Source organism: Xenia sp. Carnegie-2017, unplaced genomic scaffold, assembly GCF_021976095.1.
Source record: "Xenia sp. Carnegie-2017 unplaced genomic scaffold, XeniaSp_v1 HiC_scaffold_19, whole genome shotgun sequence".
In the NCBI taxonomy this organism is placed as follows: Eukaryota; Metazoa; Cnidaria; class Anthozoa; order Malacalcyonacea; family Xeniidae; genus Xenia; species Xenia sp. Carnegie-2017.
The window spans coordinates 12,419,179-12,430,528 of record NW_025813481.1 but is presented as its reverse complement, the minus strand read 5'-3'; the positions used below and the strand labels follow the sequence as shown (position 1 = coordinate 12,430,528).

Here is an 11,350-nt window from a genome sequence, read left to right as displayed (position 1 = left end):
TAAAGAGCAATGGTAATTTTAGAAACTTTAAAAACCAAAGGAAAAGACAACAGCGATGTATTGCTTTCGCTAATTAAGGGGGGGGGGCTCTTATATATTCATGTTATGCTAAATTAATATCTTTTGAAATGTATTGTTATCTACGGATCTATAACATGCATATATGAATAAGAGCCCCCCTCCAATTAGCGATAGCAACACATCCCTGAAAGACAACGTGTGTGTTTGATAAAATTAAGCATAGTAAGCCAAATTGGAGGTAAATAAATGTCAGAGTAGGATTACGTGTGCAGTTGAATTCGAGTCAGTGACTTGTACTGCAACCGAGCTGTAATAGTATAACTGCCCTGTGGTAGTACAACTGATCTGTAATAGTTTAAGTGCCCTGTGGTAGTATGACTGACCTATAATAGTATTGCTGACCTGCGGTAGTACAACTGACCTGTAATAGTACGACTTTCCCGGATGATCAAATGTTCTCACAACAACAACAGGTTGTTGATGATGAACACTAGACACATCATCGCCATATTGACTGTAACCCATTTTGGTATACTTTCTTAATGAATCACTGAGCATCATGTTTCTTGAACGGTTGTTATCTGACGCCATACTACGTGACGTCATTGTGGTTGTCTCTTTGGAAGAGAAGTTGATTGGCTGTAATCTTTCTGTACGTAATGGAGCAATAGACTTTAGCTTCACATATTCTCCATACTTATCATCAACATTGAAATTACCGCTTTCCTTTTTTCTGTTTTCATGAAACTCTGAAGAAAACTTCCATTCTTCAACAACACGATACTCATTAGCATCTCGTCCCATATTAGATCCACGATTCTCGTGGGAAACACGAATCACGTCGTCCACACGACTCTCTTTAGCTTCACGAGTTTTTATTCGCTGATACACCAGCATTTTGAAGGGTTTCATGAGACATTTGTAACCTGTTTTCTATTGTCAACATTACTCTCTTCAACGGAGAGGCATGATCTTTTAAGCCTAAATATGAACTTTGTCTGTTTTACGTTATATATTCAACTTCACCCTTGTTTGCACCACTAATAATTTCCCATCCAAAGTATTTTCTCTCATAATTTTAGTAAAAGTTTTACTGTATATGTCTCCTGTAAGCAGACTCTTTTCCATGAATGCTTGAATTGAAACATTGAAAATATTTGTAGAAAAAGGAAATCAAGCGAAGCATAACGGTAATTAATACTGACAAGTTTTTAAAATAAACATGTTTCAACATCTCATGATGCTATCTCAATAAATACTTGCTTGTGATAGGTGCATATAGTTTTATGTTATGTACCCATCACACAAACTACAGAAAGTTCAAGAACGAATGAAATTGACTTAAGAAGGAAAACAATATTAATGCTGTCGATTTAGTAAAGACCGCAAACGAGCAAAATTTATAAGATCAAATGCGAATTATGGATACTACTTGAATTAACACGATAAGCGACATCAGGAAAATGTACGTCCTTGTATGTGTAGTAAAGCTCATATAAACTTCTTTGTGCCCATTTAATGCATACAACAAGGTCCATTTTAACTCTTCAGAGAGTGAAACATCTTAGTCTGACATTGAACTAGAATTCGTAGCTGGCAAATAGTACGACCAATCGTTTAGGCTATTAGTTATTCGTCTCTTTGGTGCAATGTATTTATTTTTGAACTATACTTGCACTTTGTGTATTGTAATGAAGTACAACTAAATTATAAAGGCTTCATGACTTTCTCCATTTTCAATGTTTCTACTAGACTCCCTAAAGCTTCAAAAAATAAGGGTGGAGTATAGACTATACTCGTCGATTTTAACCCCACCCTCAAATTGAAATCTGTTCTTACGCCAATGTATTGATCCTATGTATATCTATGAAACACGAACCATTGGCGTTGTTGCTGGGGTACAGCAAGGAGGGAATACCCCACGAATGATTTAAGGCAAGACACCACTACCAGAAGGCATATGGGGGCCGCCAGAACGCATCTTTACAAACTCCTCTAAATTTATTTCAGGAAACAAAATTCAAACAAATAAAAAGCACTGAACGGCGGAACGGATCAGAAAAAATGGCGGAGGGATCTATTTCTGCCGAGATTCACCAAAATTGACCCATATTATTTCGCGTTGTAATACAATTTGTAATCAGAATGATACAATATTTTGATCTATTCATATCCAACACTGTCGCGTTTTGCTCAAAATGACTAAGGAACATAATGCGAGGATCGATATTGAGAGGGCTAATATTCATATATGCAGGTTTAGATCTTTTGAAATCCATTGTTTGCTGATTAGAACATAAATATATGAATATGAGCCCTTCCCACTATCGATCCTCCGCGGTGCCTGAAACTTGTACGCCGAAGGTTCATCTGAATTCTCAAAAGCTCTTTTTTGACAACGACATTAACTTAAAACTGACTTATTTTGTGTTGGTCAACACCTAAACTTTGTGAATAATAGCTTTGGAAAATCGTCCAGTTTGCACAAATGCTTGTTAAGCTATTTTTATAGTTATTATGGATATTATTATTATCTTACACAAACAATCTCATGAAGGGATTTTGAATCGAAAATGCTTAAAAATATTGGGCGCAAAGAGATGTAAAATATTCTGAGATGACGAGATAACAAGGAAAGCATAATCAAGGAGTATATGTTGAATGCTAGAAAGTATATCACTACGTATGGAAGACACATTTTATAAGTGCCTTATACATAAATTTGATAGTATAACTTACTTTCTCATATAGTCGGGGTAATATTCCGTTCCTTCCACCTTTTAGACTCGTAACGTTCTGTCAATTAAAAGTCACCAAACGTGTGTGACAGTATTTTAGTCAATAAAATTCGACTCAGAAAACCAAAGATATTTCTATAGTTGGTGCATAAAGACATAAAATCTCTAGACGACAATTATCGAGATAAAAAAGATGAATAAAATGTATGTATGTTCTACGATAAAATGTTGGTAATATATCCATATTTTTGCATGTATAGCTTACACACAATTTACATGAGGGTCTTCTTGCATAAATTTGATTGTATATAACTTACTGTCATCCATGAAGTAACTTTTCTACCGTTGAAGGCAACACTAAATTTGTATTATCCAAGGTGAATATCGAACTTAGGAAATTCTGCAATCATAAGTACATATTTATCACATCTTCGTCTTTCTCACTCATTGAAATGAAAAGATTAAAATAGAATTCTTGCACAGTTTTAATATCCAATCATTAAGGCGTTTAAATTACATGTAACATCATAACCTTCAACGCCACACGTCAACAAAGAAACTTTCCGTGATTATTAGCCTTAACATAGATGAAAATTTATAAAAATTAAACATACGCAGGAAGAAAATTTTCAGAAATTGTACTCATCCTTGTTAAACGTTACTTGTATCAATGTTTTAAAACATCCAACTGTATGAAGTTAATCGTCAAAAATCTACGATAATCATTTGATGCACGCCAAATAAGATTTTTTTTACAAATTATTGTCGAAACAAAAATATTTATCATAATAGTAGCAAAGTAGCTACATCTTAGGGGAAAGCTTATTATTCACAGATTCTAAAATTATGATTACCCAACAAAACAACAAAATCATAAAAAATTATCACAGCAACAAGGTAGCTATAACAAGGTATAGAAAGACTACTATCGTCAAGTTTCATCTTTATACACTTGATTTAAAACAAATTAAGTTTACTTCACCAATTATGATAAAGCTAGCACAATCAGGGACACACCTTAAACTCAGTAAGGCAAGGGTCTTTGTCAATGTGAACGTAATTGGAAGTTACTTTTTCGTACAAAATCTCTACCAAGAAATTTAAAACATAAAACAACAAAACACAATCCGCTTATTGTAATCACAGCAAACGGAACGTTTTATCGTATAACTGTTTAATGTTTGTGATTAACCATTGATTGCAGTCGACTAGATTTAAAACACAGGAGATTCTAAATTAACAACTGAATCAAACAAAGGAGCTACCATGCAACACCTAATGAGAAGAAAAAAACCTTAAGGGTATTGGCATGTAAGATATACAGTATTAGAATTTAGAATAGTCCGTTCATCTAAAATGCAAGAATTCATTGAAAAATGTGATATTGCGCTTGTCAATGACACACTTAATTACATAACTATTTAAGATGAAACTATTTAAAATAACAAGAAAAAGATCTTTGTTCATTTTGATAATTTCATGATACGAGAACTTGTCTTGATTTCCTTAACCATAAGAGACTGAAAGATATGTGTTGAAAACAGAAGTGGGGATTTGTACATGGAATTAAAGACTGTTACGCTCAAAAAAACTAAATTGAATTTGTGAAGTCTTTTGTTTTGTATAAAGGTAATAACAAAATGTTAAGGGTTTCTCATTTATGCATTGGAAGCTCGATTTAATCGCCAAGAGACTGACTTTCTATCTTATAGAAAAACGCAATACAAACTATTGGCGATTGAATCAAACGCCTGATGCGTGAAATGTTCTTAAAATGGTTAATAGGGTATTGAAAGAATTTACAAATGCAATCTAGAATAGCACCTTGTAAATTTTATCCAGTAAAGAACATGTCACAACTATGTTCGTAAAAATTCTCTCACCTGTAAAAGTTTCAACAACCTCCACTTCTTCACCGTTTTTGCTTCCGTCTGACAGCACGAATGCCTTCTTCTGCAGCTCGTGACCTTGAGAGAAATAAATATTTCTTTTACAATGTAGCATTTCAAATTCAAAAGATCACAACTTTAAAAATATGCTTTATGGAGATTTCTCTAAGGAGATTTCGTAAATGACTGCATTTTAGTATGCTCACAATCGTAAAGTTGAAATGTGTTTGAAAAAAGTAACGTCTACAAATAAACAGTTATTACAAATAAAAATTAATTCCAATAAATCTTGCGTAAATCTACCTATAGCAAAACACAAATTGTTTATGAATGGACTGTTTCTTAAATTATTCAACTGGAATTTTCTTTATATCATACTGGATTTTTCTGCCCATATTCTTCCATCATTCTGAACTTTTGCTGGTGCATTATTGATTTATCATAACATTTCCATGGTTGAGACAGCAATTCTTCAATCAAAAAGTAAAGTAGACTATTTAGAAAGGAATAAATGAATGTATCAAGAAGCAATTTAATTTTCTAATTATACGCACATCAAAAAAATGTGCCTATTAGACAAGATTTGAAATACCTACACCGCTTTACCCGTTAAGGTGAACTGACTTGGTACTAAATAATAACATAAAAATATAACAACATGTTTGCCTTTGTTTCAGTTTTTTGTATTAACAGCGTATTTCCCTGCTCCCAAACACACGGATGAGGATATTTAGTTCAAAGGACGTTGAGGCACGTCAGGATCATTTCACTTTAAATGCGGAAACATTGAGATTGAAAAATCAAAGATGAGCCACCTGTTTTCGTGAAAAGAGTTCAGAATTAAAGAACCTAATGTTTTAAGGTTACTTGAAAAGCTTGTAAGTAATCTTTGACCAATTATTGGCTTTTTATTGGCTATCAATTATCAAATAATATGTTTTGAAAAGGATGTTTTCAACAATATTCTTATTTGGGTTCATTTGTGTACGTGTAACGTATAAAATGTAACAGACACGTTGATCATGATGGTTTCACAATTTACTTTAACATCATAGTTTTCACTTTCTATACATACTGATCAAATTTCTATATTTACAAAGTTTAAAATTTTCATGATTTTGATACAACATTTGCATTGTTATTTTTAAATTAAGATTTTAGTTGGCTACATATAACGATATCTTTTAAAATTAATTTATTAGGTTATAAATTATTGTTTGTATTTAGCGTTGAAAAACATGGAAATGTTTGGGCAAATGTTTGCTAACACGGTTAATACATCAGAGCAAGATAAAAGGAAAACTTGCTGAGTTATTTCACTCTTCATTACATCTGACATTTTTGACCGTTAACAAAAGTATGTGAATAAGGAAGATATAAACGAATCTCGATGGTTACATTGCATTCTTGTTTCTACTTAATATTTTAAAAGGCAATAAAGATTACGTTTGTGTAAATATTTGCATATAAAATTCCATTACTTACTAGGTCCTGATGTAGAAGACGTTATACTAATATCAGCATCACTGCCATTATCATTTAATAGGTATAGCAACGATTCCTTTTCTTCATAAGCTGAAGCAATGTAAATATGAAACATTTAAGTATGATAATATTACTAAATTTCGTGAAGAAAGCAGAGAGATAAAAACGCAGATCATACAAAATGGTTCATCTTCAAAATTGCGGAGAAAAGCGTTAGCAGACCCCGAAATAACGATGGAGAAATTACTACAAATGGGAAAAACAATGGAGATGTCAAAAACACAAGCAGAAGGCATCGAAAGCACGAATCGAATTTGGCATAAAAGAAAGCAAATCAAGACGCCCACGGATAAAACCTCAAAATGCTTTCGAATATTCATCGAAGACCAAATGCAAATTTTGTGCTCGTGAACATCGTCCAGGGAAACAAATTGCCCGGCATGGAAAGAAATGTCGACAGTGTTTAAAATGGAACCATTTTCAAGTTTGTTGCCATGAGAATCGAAGAGGCAAAGAGCTGATGCAAGACAATTATCCGCTCTCGCGCTGAATCAACAACAAAGCGAAACGACAGATAAAACGTAATCAAGTAAGACCTCGACAAGTGAATACGGTGCAAGAAATAACGTCCGAATCAAGCATGGAAGATGAATATGTATTTTCAACGTTGACGGCGCAACAAAAGCCGCCGAAATTTAAAGTTAATAAATGGTACCCTGTGTCAGTCATGGCAGATACCGGTTCCAGTGTAAACTCGGATGAAGTGAATTTTAACAAATTGAAGAAAAGCCAATATTGCAGCAAGCAAATGAGAAAATCTTCCTATGGGTCGGAGAAACAACTATCAATTAAAGGAAATGTCAGTGTGTGGTCGAAACCGATAAACTATATGGGTTGGAGACATTTTTGTTGTTAATGGGAATACGGGTTGCTTGATAAGCTGGAAAAGTTCTCAAAAATTGGGCCTGGTACAAATAGTCGCATCCATAGAAGGCACTACAAAGTCTAAACAGGAACCCATTAAAGAAAAGGCACAAGAAAAAGTGAGAGAAGATACGAAAGTGGAAGAGCTAATTAACATATATCAAGAATCTTTAAAGGACTGGGAAAATTGAAAGGGTTTCAAGTTCATCTACACGTAGATCAGGACGTACAACCTGTCGCACAACCTCATCGTCGGGTACCGTTTCATGTGAGAAAAGACTTGGAGAAACAGTTAAAACGAGACGAAGAACGCGGAGTCATAGAGAAACGGATGACCAACACCTTGGTTTCACCAAGTGGTCGTACCAAAACAAAATGGGGAGGTCCGAGTTTGTATAGATATGCGACAAGCAAAACAAAGGATAAAGAGAGAACGACACTTGACTCCGACGATTGGCGAAAATTAGTGATCTAAATGGTGCTGTATGGTTTAGCAAATTGGACTTAAATCAAGGCTATAAACCAGTTAGAGCTCGATGCAGAATCAAGATATTTGACAACCTTCTCAACACACATTGGTCTACGGAGATTTTCGACGTTTGAATTTTGGAATAAACTGTGCTGCAGAGATATTCCAAAATGCCATCAGAGAAACGTTGAATGGACTGAGAGGTGGATTAATATTGTGATGACATTATGGTGTTTATGTAGACGAGAAAGATCACGATGCAAATTTGAAACCGGTATTACAACGAATTAAAGATCGAGGACTAACTCTTAAGAAAGAGAAATGTCAGTTTAAGAAAAGAAATTTAATATCCAAGGGTATGTGTTCTCAGAGAACGGTATTGTGCCGGATCCCAATAAAGTGAGAGCAATTAAGGAATGCACAAATCTTAAAGATGTAGGAGAAGCAATGAAGTTTGTTAGGCATGACCAACTTTTGCTGCCGATTTATTCCACATTTATGCCACAATTACGGAGCCGTTACGTCGACTTATCAAGAAAGATGCCCCATTGTGTGGACAAGAGAACAAGAAGACACAATGAAAGCCCTACGGAAAGCACTAACAGATGGGCCAGAAAGTGCGTATTTTGATCCGATAGTGATACGGAGGTTTTCACAGATGCTAGTCCAGTTGGTAATGCAGCAGTCTTGGCGCAGAGGAAAAGGGAGAAGAAAAAGGAAAATAATTGCTTACGCTAGTAAATCACTAACTACCACAGAGAAAAATTCTCACTTGGAAAGAGAAGCTTTAGCTATAGTATGGGCCTGCGAACATTTTCATTTATATTTGTTCGGAGGAAAGTTCACCATCGTCACTGATCACAAGCCGCTAGTGAAAATATCACAAATCCATCATCAAAGCCATCTGCGAGATTTAGAACGATGGGCTTTGCGATTGCAAACCATATGATTTTGAAACTGTTCAACCTGAACGGAAAATCCGCAGATTTTCTCTCACGTCATCCCTTATCTGATGAGAAACTAAACAACCGGCAAGAGAAAGTAGTGAAGAATTTGCCATTACGTTACACCGAACTCGTTCCAAGAACAATCAGCAGGAAAGATCTGAAGAAGCTAAAGAGAAGACATTACTCTTCGAGCAGTAATCCGAGCCATTGAAACAGGTAGATGGTTTGAGAGTTCAAAGATGGTAGGAGTAAACCAAGCAGAATTTAGTTCATATGAGAAACTTAGATGAACTTTGCATATCTTCGGGAATAATTCTACGAAAACATCAAATAATCATACACCAGAAAGTTTACGAGAGAAAGTAGTGAACATTGCTCATGAAGGTCATATGGGAATGTCAAAAACGAGCGTTATTACGTGAAAAGGTATGGTCGCATAGATGAGTTAGTTAATGAAAAGTTAAACGTTTAGCCTGTCAGATTACAACTCCAACAGTGAAAAGGAACCATTGAAAATGTCCGCTGGATCCTTGGAAAGAACTAAGTATGGATTTGGTGTATCCTACAGGCACAGGTGAATATTTGTTTGTTTTGTATGATGATTTTCCAGATATCCCATTGTAGAAGTAATCCGATCAACGTCCGCAAAGACTGCTATACTCTGTTTGGATAAGATACTTTCGGAGTTCGGGATACCAGATACGATACGTTCAGACAATGGACCGCCATTCAATAGCAAGGAATTTTACGAGTTTTCAAAGCATTTGGGATTTAAACACAGAAAAGTTACTCCTTCTAGGCAATGAGCCAACGGGAAGTGGAAAGATTTATGCGTACCTATCAAAAAGACAATAAAGGCTGCGATAATGGAGGGAAAAATTGAAGCAAGAAATCCACAGGTTCCTGCGAAATTATCGTGCCACACCTCATAGTTCGACCAAAACCTCTCCATCTATGGCTTTATCTTTGTCGACCAATGAAAGTACGTTTACCTGAAGAACCATTTTATGAAGATACAGAGGAAAGAATTTGAGTACACGATGAAAGAGCAAAATTGAAGATGAAATTACATACGCAGACAATAACAGGAACGTAAAAGACAAGTGAGATTAAAGTAGGTGATAAAAGAAAAGATACCACCACTATAAACAACAAACACCCTATGATGGTAAGCCATGTGAAGTCGTGGAAAGAAAAGGTTCAATGGTAACAGCGAAGAAAAGATAGAATGTTGCTTACTCGTAATTCGTCATTTTTCAAGAAGATCGAAATGGAAAGGTCTAGAAGAACCCATTGAGGAAAGTATAAAGGAAAAAGAACGGCGGTATCCTTTGCGTACGAAAAGCCCCTATTCGATACGGACAGTTGAAAGTTAATATAGAGATAGCTATAAAAGAAACAATTAATATTTTCATATATGAACTTATAGATACAAAATACAAAAAAAAAATATATTTAATTAGTTTGGGGAGAGGTGTAGTATAGTTATTATTCAAATTATTAGTATTTCGTACGTCATACTACGTATATTATAATTAAGTAATGATCTGTATATAAGTAACATGACTAAGCAATAAAAGGGAGAAATCTCACAATATTACACTACCCAGTGTTTCACGCTTATTGATGATTTTCAGTTAAATGAAAATAATAAAACTATGTCTCTGTTAATCAGTGAATTTATGTACAAATCATCAAGTAGATGATTTCACTGAGTATTCCAATTTAATATTGATTCAGTGGTTTAACTTAACCTTATAGTAAGAATGTAACAACCAACGTTGCAAACAATTTCTTTGCCTGATAGAAAAGTATTTTGTCCACCCTCTTTAAATCATTATTACAAAATCTTGCACAGCACAAATTTTCCAATATTAAAAGCACAATCTTCAACCACAACCGTTCTATCACAAATAAATCTAAAGCCTTTTTAACCAGGCGGAATTTTCTCAAGCGCGACGCTAAATTTGTAACATGATTAGTTGTCATACAATAATGACAAATCATCTACCAATCATGCGCGTTATTAAGCCCTTAATAACCGAGCTCGAGGTCTTTACGGAGAAATATCGGACCGATGTCTTTTTGTAAAGACCGAACCCGTAGGGCGAGAGAACATCAACACTAACTTGTCAATTGATTTATCAACTGAACTCTCTGTGTATCTCCTTCACGAGCCTCAGAGCTTTACTAAGATGGAGACTAAATTAGGATATCTTAATTAAAACCAAGTTGAAATATTTATTTAACACGCACCCAACAGCCAGCCTGCACATTTCCTATGGTTATGTAAATTCTCATGGATAACCATTATTCACTTTTTTATAAATCTATTGTTCTATAGCTAAACACAAAAATATTTGGATATGTATAAAGTCAGCTGGCTACGTTACTGCATTTACACCTTAATAATAATACATTTACGTAAATATAAGCAATCATGTAAAGCAAACTCTAAAGTTTATCTTCAACCTTACTTTTGACATGAAAGTGTTAGACCAAACCCAAGAGCTTGGAGTCATTATTCAAAACTAAATCTTGCAGATGAGTAGTGGCGTTGCTATCCCACAAATTTAGTCCTGCTATGTAAGTTTTAATGTGTTTACTTACTGTGAATAAAACATATGGGAAAAGAACAATAATGATCTGAGATTTACATAGCATAAACAAAACTTGTGGTCTGGTTGTATGTACAAAACTATACTTTGATGCAACTGCTCAATCTGGACAACATGGTGCTTTGCTTTGAAAATTAGACAACCACTCATTCCAACTTCACTTACCAGTTCTTTTCTGCTTTCATTTAACTGCATGTCACAGATTCCATCAACGGTGTCTATGAACTTGATCAGGCAGCTTAACATACAAATCTCTTTA

At 34.7% G+C, this 11,350-nt stretch overlaps 1 protein-coding gene and 1 long non-coding RNA gene across 2 annotated transcripts in view; both read right to left on the bottom strand.

Moving 5' to 3' along the window:
• The window catches only part of LOC124438153, a 281,486-nt gene that overhangs the window by 175,216 nt on the left and 94,920 nt on the right, over positions 1-11,350 (bottom strand). The gene's annotated exons all lie outside the window — the stretch shown is intronic.
• On the bottom strand, positions 3,125-11,308 carry LOC124438197. The gene is made up of 5 exons (XR_006946007.1): positions 11,257-11,308; positions 6,134-6,223; positions 5,027-5,118; positions 4,643-4,726; positions 3,125-3,159 (listed from the first exon to the last, which is right to left on the bottom strand). It is a non-coding gene; the product is annotated as an uncharacterized LOC124438197 (long non-coding RNA).